This window comes from Ovis canadensis, chromosome 11 (genome assembly GCF_042477335.2).
Source record: "Ovis canadensis isolate MfBH-ARS-UI-01 breed Bighorn chromosome 11, ARS-UI_OviCan_v2, whole genome shotgun sequence".
Taxonomy (NCBI): domain Eukaryota; kingdom Metazoa; phylum Chordata; class Mammalia; order Artiodactyla; family Bovidae; genus Ovis; species Ovis canadensis.
The window spans coordinates 45,178,770-45,190,308 of NC_091255.1; positions in this window are offsets into that span (position 1 = coordinate 45,178,770).

The window sequence follows — 11,539 nt, forward strand, 5'->3', positions numbered from 1 at the left end:
CACACACACACACAGCCTGAGTCCCAAACTCTGCATCCACACATGTGTTTACTCCCAGGCTCACTCGCACAGAGACCAACATCCAGGGGGATAATTACACAACCCCACAGGATCAAAGCTGGACAGTTTAAAACAGCCCTCATCTACCACCATATTCATAGGCTGCCCCCCAGAAACATCACGATGGGGTCACATGTTGTCCTAGTCACTTACAGCGGAGCAATGCCGCAGCCACTGGTGTGTCATCTCACACCCAGGCACCATCAGATCCCAGTAACACAGTCACCCACACCACACAGGTCCCAGCCCACCAGCCCCATCACACAGAGGGTGCCCACCGCCTAAAGCCTGTGGCACTGAGTCAAACACACGCACACCTTCCGCACACCCCAAACCCTTACCACCTAGCACCACTTGGCACCAAATAATTGCCTCTCTGTGTGCCTGTTTCTTTCTCTCTTACACAGATATACCTGCCCCCGCAACCCTCCACCTTCTCCAAAACATCAATGCCCAAACATGTCAGTCTCCTTAGAGAGAATGGAAAGGCCACCCCCTTCCTGTCCCTGCAATTCTGCCCCCTGAGCACCTCTCCTGCTTAATTTTAAGTACAGGCCCCCAGACTCCCAGGCCCGGCTACCGCCATGCCCCAGACATGCTAGGCCTTAGCTGGACCCAGGCTCACAGGAGCAGGCAGCAGGTCTACCTCCAGGCCAGCCCTCCAAGGCCTGTTGTTTTGTTGCTAAGTCATGTCCAACTCTTTGTGACTCCATAGACCGTAGCCCGCTTCTCTAGAGTCTGCAAACCTAGACACATCCTGAGCATGGCATTCAGAGCTGAGAGGCCCTGACTGGCACTCACACTGCCCCCGCCAGCCACAGGGATGCACAGGATCACATGTGCCCCTTCTCCTCCCTGACCCTGCTCCCTGCCTGAAGCCTGTCTGCCCTGCAGCCCAGGAGCCCAGCGTTGGCAAGCTGAGTCCCGCTGTGGCCAGCGCCTCCAAGGATGAAAGACCTCTGGCTCCTCCAGAAACCAGGGCTAAATATACCCCTCGCCAGCTTTCTTGTGCCTAACTGGAACCAGCTGGGCAAGACCCACCCTTCCGCCTGCAGGACAGGCCATGGGCCATCAGAGCAGGGACCGATAGATCAGCAGGCCACTTCCTGGGAGTCAGGCCTGACAGAGCACTGGGATCCGAGGAAGTGGATGAAGCACCCTTCCCCAACCCCTGTCCTTCCACAGGATACTCCCTGAGCCCAGCACACAAAGAATGGGCTCCTTTCGAGCCTTAGGTTTTCTATTTGTAAAATAAGGATAATTCATCACTGACCGAGTAGTGTTGTTTTACACAGTAAATGAATTCATACAGGTAAAGTGCTGGATCAGTGCCTGGTACACAGTAAGTGCCCAGTAAACTATTATACACTCTCTGGGCACCCCTGTGGGACAGGCCCAGGGCTAACAGCCTCAAGTCGGCAGGGCTGCCGGGAGGGGGCAGAAGGATGGACCCTGCGGGGTGCAGGGGGGCAGATCAGTGAGGGGCCCCGGGAGGGGTCAGATGAGCCAAGGACACGCCCCCACTGGGCCCTGCCTCAGGTCTGGCCACGTCCCCACTTCCCTCCCCCTGCCAGAACTCCGCCCCGGGCTGTGGTCTGTGCTGTGGCTGCAGCTCCCACGCCACGGCCCAGTTTAGCGGCTCCAGCCCGCGGCCCCAGGACAGCCCACTCTCTGGCCCAGTCCAGAGGCCTGAAATAGGAAGGAAGAAGGGCCTAAAAATAGCCCTAATTACAGAGGGGCCCAACGGGGTGGGGGGCGGCGGCTCCTCTCTGGCTCCTGGGCACTGCCACAGCCGGCCCAGGATCCTGCTCCGGCCCTGGGGAAGGGACCCCACCCTGGGCCTCCTGTCCCCAGCCCACAACAGGCCTCCCAGTGGGACAGGGGGGTGAGGGGTGGGGTGGGGGGATGGGCCAGTAGGGAAGTTGAGCCCAAGTTAGGGACAGTGTCGTCCCCTCCCCTGACTCCAAGGCTGTGAGAGCCCACCCCCGCTGCTCCTCATTCAGGAGGATCACCCAGCAGCTGCCACAAAGGGTGCTGCCTTCACTCACCCTACCTTTCCCTAGTCCTGAGCCCTGCCTCCTCCAGGAGGCCTGCCTTGAATACCCTCACCTGGCCCTGGCTCTATACCAGGAGAGGTTCCCAGAAAGCTGCACCTATGTGTCCCCCTTTCGATTGGCTCCAGGGGCAAGGTTGCGATTCCCACCATCCTGGGGGCTCCCAGAAGGCAGGGAGGGGCTGCCTCTTCTGCTTTTCAGCCTTACTAGAAGAAACAGAGCATGAACATACATAGAGAGGCCAAAGGGAAAAGAAGAAACCGGTTAAAGATGCCTAAATTCTGAGAAGACCCAGAGACTAAAATAATAGCGGGCACTTCCCTGGTGAAATTCTGTGTCAGGTTTGAAAGAGGTACCAAAGAGAGTGCTCAAGGGCCCTACCTGCTTTGCTGCCCCCTGCCCAACTGCTGCCAGCCCAGGAACCCCGAGGTTTGGGAACCTGCAAAGCTGAGGTCCAAGCTCCCTTGCATTTGCCGTCTCACCCTGGGTGACTGACTTCATTCCTTTGGGCTTCATTCTCTTTGCGTGTATAGTGCACACTACCCAGGAGCTCACGGGTTTGAGGTGGAAACCCTGTGATGTGTGCGAATACCCTTTGTGAGACAGAGGTTACCCTAAGGGGCATTAGAGCCTCTCCAAGGAGCTCGTGGCCCCTACCCTGGCCCTGCCCATATTTTGCCGCATCTGTTTTCCTCCCTGTTTAAAGTCTCAGGGAGATGTTGGGCAGGGTGTGGATGTTGTGAAGGGTTAGGGGTGGTTAATCACCCCTGGGCTAGGGGCATGGAACGGGTGTACCCTCATCTAGGATGGGACACACGGTACGCTGGTGCCATCTGGTGGCTACAGATAGCAATGCTAGTTACTGGGCTGAGAGAAGACAGGAAGGACAGGAAAGCAGAAAAGTAGGTGTAAAAGGAAAGGAAGGAGACAGAGAGGGCACCCAGGAGAGAGGGGAGGAGGGAGTGAGCTGGAAAGAGGCAGGCAAGCCAGGGCCCACAGCAAAAGGGGGATGCCCAGGACTGGGCCCATCGGATGCTGCCACAGGCCCGGGCAGCCCAGACCAGCAGCCCAGGAAGACCTGCAGCCTCTGAGAGGCTCCCAGAGGCCATGCGCTCCAGCCCCAGCATGAGTTTGAGCCATGAGGCCTGACGGTCAGGAGGCTGAGATCCAGCAGGTCAAACCAGGTGTTATTCCACAGGGACCCCCAGTTCTAAGGCCACCCCCATGGGCCTTCAGCTATTGGCCCCCAGCACCAGTGATGGAGTGAAATGGTCCCCGGAAAAGGTTGGCCACAGCTCCCCCGAGGACACGTGTGAAGGTAAACACAATTCTGTACATGTTGCCCACATGTAAGAGCCCAGCACACGCCCTACAGGCCCCGTGGATGCCCGTGACACGCACCTGTGTTACGCAGATGGCTTGGGCCGGGTGGAGTGCTTGGAGGCCCCCACCTCACCCTCTCCCCTGCTTCCTCTCAGGGGCGGGAGGCAGAGGGCAAACTTGTTTACCACTTCTGCTCTGGGCAGTGGTGATGAGCTCAGACTGGCCCATTGCCCTCCACGGGCAGGGCCAGGCCTGAGTCATGGGGGTCAGATGACTGCAGAGGCTAAATGGGTCCCATCCTGCAGCCCCCAGGAGCTGCTGGCAACCCCGCCCTTTCGCTGATGGTGGGCCACCCTTCCAAAGCAATCAGGATGGGGTGAGGAGGGGGATTTCCAGGCTCGGGCCCCAACAAGCCCCTCCCCTGACCAGAGGACAACAGGGCAGATGACCCCCTCGATCTATGCCCAGCCAGGCCTGGTCCCCTGAACACCCATCCAGGAGCAGCACCTCCCTCTGGCACATCCTGGTTCAGACCAACGCCCTCCCAGAATGCCAGCACTCCTTCAGTCATGTGCAAGGCCCCAAACACATCTCAGAAGCAAATGGAATGATGCAAAAACGGTTGTGCTGGGGATTATGATACTTCTCCCTGAGTCTCAGTCTGCCACACTCTGAAATGAGAAGAGGGATCAAGGTCGTCCAGGGGCATTTCCCAACTGACACCTGCCTTGGCCTGCAGTATGTCTTTGGGGGGCTGCAGCTGATGGAAGCTGAGAGAAAGTCCTCAGCTCTGGCCCCCCCACAGACCTGCAGGCCTTAGGATTATCTCCCAACAGGAAGACCACAGACTGATCCCCCTTGACAGCAGCGTAACCAAGGTCAGTTCCAGGTACCCACCTTCATGTTGTATTTTTGCCTTGTAAAATACTTTCTAGTACTGCGGGTATTTTATTTCCATTGAAAATAAATTCCTAATGATTTTTAACGCCTCTCTATTTTTTGGAGTTCCACCAAAACTAGTTTCCATGAGATCCCTCCCAAAGGTCCCAGCTCACAGGAGGTGCTCTCCACTATTGACCCAAAACATTTCCCCAGGGGCACAGGTGGTCTTCCACTGCTGCTGGGATTGACCTCACCTCCCCAAGGACCACTAACCCCCTTAGTCAAGACCAGAGTCCTTTATTCTTGGTGCCCCTCACCTGCCAGCTCTCCATGCGACCCTCCACTGGTGTGGCACAGACAAGGACACAAAGCCAGGTTCCATCCAGGTCATGTCACTAGACTCACCAGGTGGCCTCAGAAAGGCCAGTCCCTCATCATGGGTATTACTGGCCCCACCAGTACAAAGAAGCAATTGGAAAAGATGACCCCAGAGGTCTCTCTGAACCCTGAACTCTAGGGTTTTATAATTCACTGACAGAGGCATCTCTTTTTATTACAAAACTGAATGAGAACTAAGGAAAGAATAAGTGTGAAGGCTCCCTGCCCCCCAGCCCCAAGCTGGCACTGACTCTTTCCCATTGCTCCTTTGGCACTGCCTACTTCCTCCTGGCCACCCTCTGGCTTCACTGATCCTCATACTCCACCCACCGCCACCCTGCCCCCGGCGGCCTCCTGCTTCAACTGCTTCAAGCCCTGACAGTGTGCTGGCCCTCCCCCATCCGCTCCTCTGATCTCCAACCCTGGCAGCCCCTCTCCCCATCTTGGCACAGCATCTTTCAGCCTGCTGTCTGCCAAGCCTGGGCATCGCCCACTCTCCATGCCTAGGCACCAGGGTTTGGCTTTCACCTCCCTGAGCCTTCAAGCCTCAACACTATCCTCGCCCACCTGCCCCCCTGGGTGCCAGAGACTTGCTGACTCCTGCCAAAGTCAGCATGGTCATCCCCCTGCCTCAGGGCCAAACTACGGCTCCAACAGCACTGACTGGTCCAGCCACTGTCACCCCTTGGGTCCTCAGATGAATCCCTCCCAGTGTGATGACTCCACTTACTCTTTGGTAAGAAACAAGGACAGCTTCACTCTAGCAGCAGCAGCAAGAGCAAAGACTGTCAGCAGGATCCTCACGGGTCCCAGGGCAGCAGCGTCCAGACCACAGGAAGTCCCCAGGTGGACCACTGGCTGGTGATGGGCCTTCAGGACCCTCTTGTCACGACTCTTAACAGGAAGCTGAGAGCAGACCCTGTTCCTGTGGGCTCAAAACACTGGTGGGAGCTTGCCTACCCCGGGTCGGCCCGATTTCTGCCCCCAACTCTGTTATTGTCTTTCTCCACATTTCCAGCCTGGACAGGAAAGGCGTTTGGGGGAGAATGGATCCATGTATATGTATGGCTGAGTCCCCTCACTGCTCACCTGAAACTATCACAACATCGTTAACTGGCTACACCCCAACACAAAATAAAAAGTTCCAAAGAAAAAAAAAACTTCCTCCGCTTTTCATACTGTTAACCTTTCCTTTTTTCAACTTTGTTTTCCCCTTTTTTCTTATAATTGCTCTTTTTTTCCCAAAATGCTTCAATTATATCAGGCACATAAAAATGTATAGATAATATTACAGCAAACTTCAGTGCTCTCTCTCTAGGTTGGTTTTGGGGGACTGCTTTGTTTTTTGGTCACATGGCTGTGGGATCCTCGTTTCCTGACCAGGGACTAAACCCAGGCCCTCGGCAGTGAGAGCATGGAGTCCTAAGCACTGGACTGCCAGGGAATTCCCTCACTACCTAGTTTAAGAGAGGAATCATTACAAAGAACATTGAAGCCACTTGTGTTCCCTCCTCCTCCTCCCCATGTATATGTTATTACATGTGTATGTCCATTTATATATGGATATATGTTTTTCATGCTTTTAAATTCTATGTAGATGGACCCATAGTCTAGGTATCCTGATATAACTTGGTTTTTTAGCCCAACACGTTGATATACACACTCTAATTTATTCATTTTTACTGCTGTGTAGTATTCTACTGCCACAATGGACTTACCTATTTTCCTGATAATGGACATTTAGATTATTTCGCACCTTGTTTTAAATTGTAAAGGTAATAAGCGCACATATTCTCACTGTAAAATATTCAAATCATATAGGGTACTGAATAAATAATGGAAACCTCCCTTTACCTACTTCTCCATCTCAAAATTTACCACCATGACCACCTATGTGTATTCTGCCAGCCCTTTTTCTAGGCATTAACATATGCATGTTTGAGGTGAGGAGGATTTGGGAACCTATGAAGGGAAAAAAACACAACCCCACATAACTCCTTTGTTCTAAAACCTTCAGTGACTGCAGTGTCTGCTGGATAAAAGCCACACTCCCCAGTCTGGCATTCAGGGCCTCATCTCTCGGTTCCCCAGTCCCTAGGCAGCCTGTACAGGGTCTCACTGAACCAGCATGCCTCTGAGAGCCCACGTGTTCCAGACCTCGGTCAGAGAGAGCAGGACAGGGGTCAGTCCTGAGTCTCCTGCCCCACCCGCACTAGCCAAGTTAGCCCACTCATGGGTGCCACTTCCACTTCTGAGAGGCTGGCTCCAGTGTCCTCCCTGACTTGAGAAACAAACTGCTCTGCAGACAGTGGGGTCTGGAGGCTCCACTTGGTAGACAAAGGATGGTGCATTATAATTATATTTTCACTTAGCAGTTCACTTCTCTGCCACACTCGCTAACTAAGATCCAGGGAGAAAATGCCAATTGGATTCATGAGCTTCGCCTCTCCCACTAATGGGGTCAGGCTCTGGCGGCCTTTATTGCACAGAGGCTCCGGGAGATGCAAACACACAGGCGAGACTTCACCACCACTTATGAGGCAAGGGCTGCGCAGAACCCACATTCCCTAATGTGGGGGATCGTCATACCTCCCTCAGCGTCCAAGCCTGAAGCTTCTGAACACTGACTTTAAAGCCGGGCACACTGAACTTTGTCGGAGACACCTGGCCACAGGGAGTTCCTAGTCTGAGAGAAACCCAGTTCCTGTCCTTAGGAAACTCTTGATCTGACGACAAAGTATCAGGGAATGCCGAAAAGTACTTTCTTTAATCTGGCTTTCTTGTAAAATAGGGGTGAGTGTTATTGTTTAACTATAGTATTAATGGCAATCATAACAGCTACCATTTACTAAGCCCTACACTGTGCCTGATGCTGCATGAAGTTCTTTTATGACGCTATCTCATTTAACATCTCAACAACTTTTTGAAGTAAGTATAGTATTATTCCTATGTTATGGTGAAGGTCAGAAAGGTTAGGTGTCTGAGTTAACACACTGTTAAGTGACGGGGTCAGAATTCAAACCCGGAGTCATCTTCTTAGACACTACACTTTGTTTCTACTCTTTTTTTTTTTCCTAATAGAAGTGTTTTTTCTTTAATTGATTTGCTTCTCTTGACTTCTCTCCTTCTTGTGGATAAACACTGCACCCCCCGCCAGCCACTGTGCACATTTGTCTTTCCTCATAGAATCTAATTGCGAAAATGATGTGGGTAGGTGGGGGCCAGGGACCTGGGGAGAAAGGTGATGGAGAAGGAAGGGAGATGGAGTGAGAAGTCCCAGGGCCATAGGCCTGGGCCAAGAAGCACCTTTGGTGGTGGGCGAGGGGTCTGATGAAAAGGGCAAGAACAGGGACTGTTTTCAATCACTCTCAGGACTCAAGAACTTCTGGTACTGGGCCACCTATACCTTCAGGCCCTCTCAGAAATCCTTGGGATATTACTGACAGGCTACAACCGCTGAAGGCAAGGCAGGCTTGGGCCAAATTGTCTGCCATGCCTACACAACTTGTGGGCACAGAGGGGTATGGCTTCATTTGCTCCATCTATAATCCATGTGTAGAGACCCTCTTTTCCGATACCAAAGTCTTCTGTCTAGGTCAAGTGTCTGAAGTGTGCGTGCCTGTGGTCAGCCGCTCAGTCGTGTCCAGCTCTTTCCGGCCCCATGGACTGTAGCCCACCAGGCTCTTCCATCCACAGAATTTTCCAGGCAAGAACACTGGAGTGGGTTGCCATTTCCTACTCCAGGGGACCTTCCCGATCCAGGGATGGAACCTCGTCTCCTGCATCTCCTGCACTGGTAGGCGGATTCTGAAGTGTACCCATACTGTAACCACACTGTAAATACGGGTAAAGAGGGCCCAGGATTCTTATTCTCTCCCCCAGATACCACTGCCATGGCACTTTCCACAGTTAAAAATGTTACAATGCTTGCTGTTTCTTCAGCCGTGTTGTGGGGCAACTCCCACGTTGTAAGGTCTCACCAAATCCAGAATCAATGAATGAATGCATTAATGTAATCTCAAAGATTCGCAGTGAAACGAAGCCATTGCCGCTGAAAGGGTCCAAGCACAGGGTGCAAAGATTATTGCCCCAATTCCACACACTGGGCTACTTGTACCAGGAACCGCCCTGCCCCCTCCATTGGAACGACTGCTCTGCGGATCCCAAGGAGGCTCGCCTCCTCTGGCGGCCCAGCCTCCCTTTCTCCTCGCGTCTTTCTATCCAAGGGGCAGGCCGTGAGTCTAGGACCCAGCTCTGGCCCCTTCCGGATCCGCCAACGCCAAGTTCTAGAAACGCGCGCGCGGAGGTGGAGTGGGCGAGTGGATTGGGCTTCAGAAGGAGCCTCCACATGGGGGCGCTGGAAGGGCGCGGGAGAGACTGAAGCAGGGTCTCTGTGGCGTCCTCTGGGCTGGGGAACCCAGAGAGCCAGCGCCCCCGGTCCCCTTCCCGCTCCGGCCCGCCCCGCCCCTGCCCCGGCTTGCGTTTGCGTTCTCAGCCGCAGGGAAAGAGGCCGATCGGGCTCCGGGCTCCGCGGCTTCACAGCTGGACGGCCTCGCCCGAGGCACCCAGCCTCCCCGAGCCGGCCGGTAAAGTGGGGCCAGTCTTTCCACCTCCTTTGGACGCAGTCGGCGCTCAGGAAACGTCAGCTTCCTGCCCGCATCCCGCCCTCGGCTCGTGTTTCCCTCTTCCTAGCTGTCCTCCCTCCTGCGTCCTTTCTCCTCTCGGCTCCGCAATCTTAGCCAAACCGCAGCCTTTAACAACCGTGCGCGCCCACCCGGCGCCCGGGCAGCCTCGCCGCGGCCGCGACTCACCTCGCGGCCCGCCCGCCCCCGGCGCCACCCCCGCCCCAGCCCCGCGCTCGGCCAGCTCCAGAGGCCTCGGCCCGGCTCAGCAGCGGCTCCCCAACCCCCCGCCGGGCCGCGAGGATCGGGCGAGGAGGGATCCGCAGGCCAGGGAAGTGCCCGGGTGGCCGAGGGCACCGGGCGGGGCGGCGGGCTCGGCAGCCGGGCTGAGAGCGCCAGCCTGACCGCAGCCCGAGGGCAAAGCTGCAAATAGCCGCGGTTTCCAGCCGGTGCCCGGCCTCCCTCCCAGCCTTCCGGACCTTCGGGATTTTCTCTCCCTTCTTCCTGCCGCCCTCTCCTCTGCCCCGTGACCCCTGCCGCCTCCCCGCTGTGCCCCCACCACACGCTGTCAAACTGGGGCCAGGAGACTAGCACTAAGGTCCAGGGTTCCAGAGGGAGAATAATAACAAACCTTGTTAGGACTAATTGAACACATACTATGCGCCAGTCACTGTGCTGAGCTCTTTAAGCGAGGGGGGGGGGGGCATTCATAAAGCCTTTACCACCACCAGATGAGGGTTGGCTCCAATTTGCAGATGGAGAAACTGAAGCTCAGAGAGGGTCCTTGGGTCCTAAGGTCACTGGGTTTCAACCTGCAGAATGGGAAGCCATCTCCCCCGTCTAGAGGTGAATGTTGTTACTCAGCCTCCAGCCATGGGCTGCTTGCTCTTGTGGGAAAGTGGGAAGCAGCTGCCCAGGGACCTGGGATGCTAGTCAACCAGTAATTCTCAGTGTAACCTAGACCAAGCCCAACCTGCTGGCTTGTGAAATCCAGCGTCAGTTTCCATGTCTGTAAAGTGAAGGGGCCATTCATCTCTGTAAGGAAAAACTTGTTAACAAAAGTGGAGAACCAAAGTGGATTGTAAGTTATTAAATGCCCTGCCTGTGGGAAAGTTAGCTGGGGGCTGTGTAGATTCAGACCCACAAACTAGGATTGACTAGGTCAGAAGGGGCTGAGCTGGGAAACCTGCATTTTAGCAAATGCAGGGATTCTGAAGCCTTCAGGGTTTTTTGGGGGGGGGGGTTGTTTTCATTTCAGCTGCTCTGCGTCTTCACTGTGGTGCCCGGACTCTGTTGCTATACGCTGGCGTCTCTGGTCATGGCACTCAGGCTTTTCTTGTTGCGGAGCACGGGCTCTGGAGAGCAGATTCAGCAGTCGTGGCGCGGGCTTAGTTGCCCCAAAGCATGTGGGATCTTAGTTGCTTGACCAGGGATCAAACCTGTGTCCCCTGCATTGGAAGTAGGCTTCTCAACCACTGGACTACCAAGGAAGTCCCTATCAGGTTGGGATTCACCAAGGAGATTCCTGAAAAGGAGCGAAAGTAGCGTGCCTTTGCCCAAGCCTCCACCCTTGACCTTGTAACATCTCTGCCTTCACTGGCCTGGACGTGGAGTGACTGCATGTTTCTTAAGGACCCACTGTGTGCCAAGCACACATATATCACAGCCCCACTGTCAGAGCACTCATAGCATAATCGAACAGCGTGGCAGGGCTGTCCTCAGCCCAGCTAACCCTGTGGGAGAAATGGAGCCAGACACCTTCGTGCAGGGGGTGAAGTTCATGCCAGGCTGTACGCACAATGAGAGAGCGAGGGCCAGGTTCTGCCTGCACTCCCCCGGTCAGCAGCCTCCTCAGTGCAGGACACAACCTGCACAGCCTCTGACCACGTCCTGTGCAGAGCTGCGAGAGATATGAGTGGGAGACATAGGGAAAGCTTAGGGAAGGGGCCAGTGAATTCTTGCTGGAGTCAGGAAAGAGAAAAACTCTACTGGGGGTGACCATGAAGCAGACCTTTAACAAGTGGGAGTTTACCATGTGGAAAAGGAAGTCCAGGCAGAGAAACAGCTAAGGACAGTGTGTAGGAGCGGGGAATCTTGTCCTGTATGGGAGCAGGTGGGGAAGCTGTCTGCGGGCAGGAAATGGGCAGACTGAGGGCATGGAGCACAACCTTCTGTCCCCCCTACCCTCTTGCTGGCACAAGGAAATTGAATGCAGCTTAT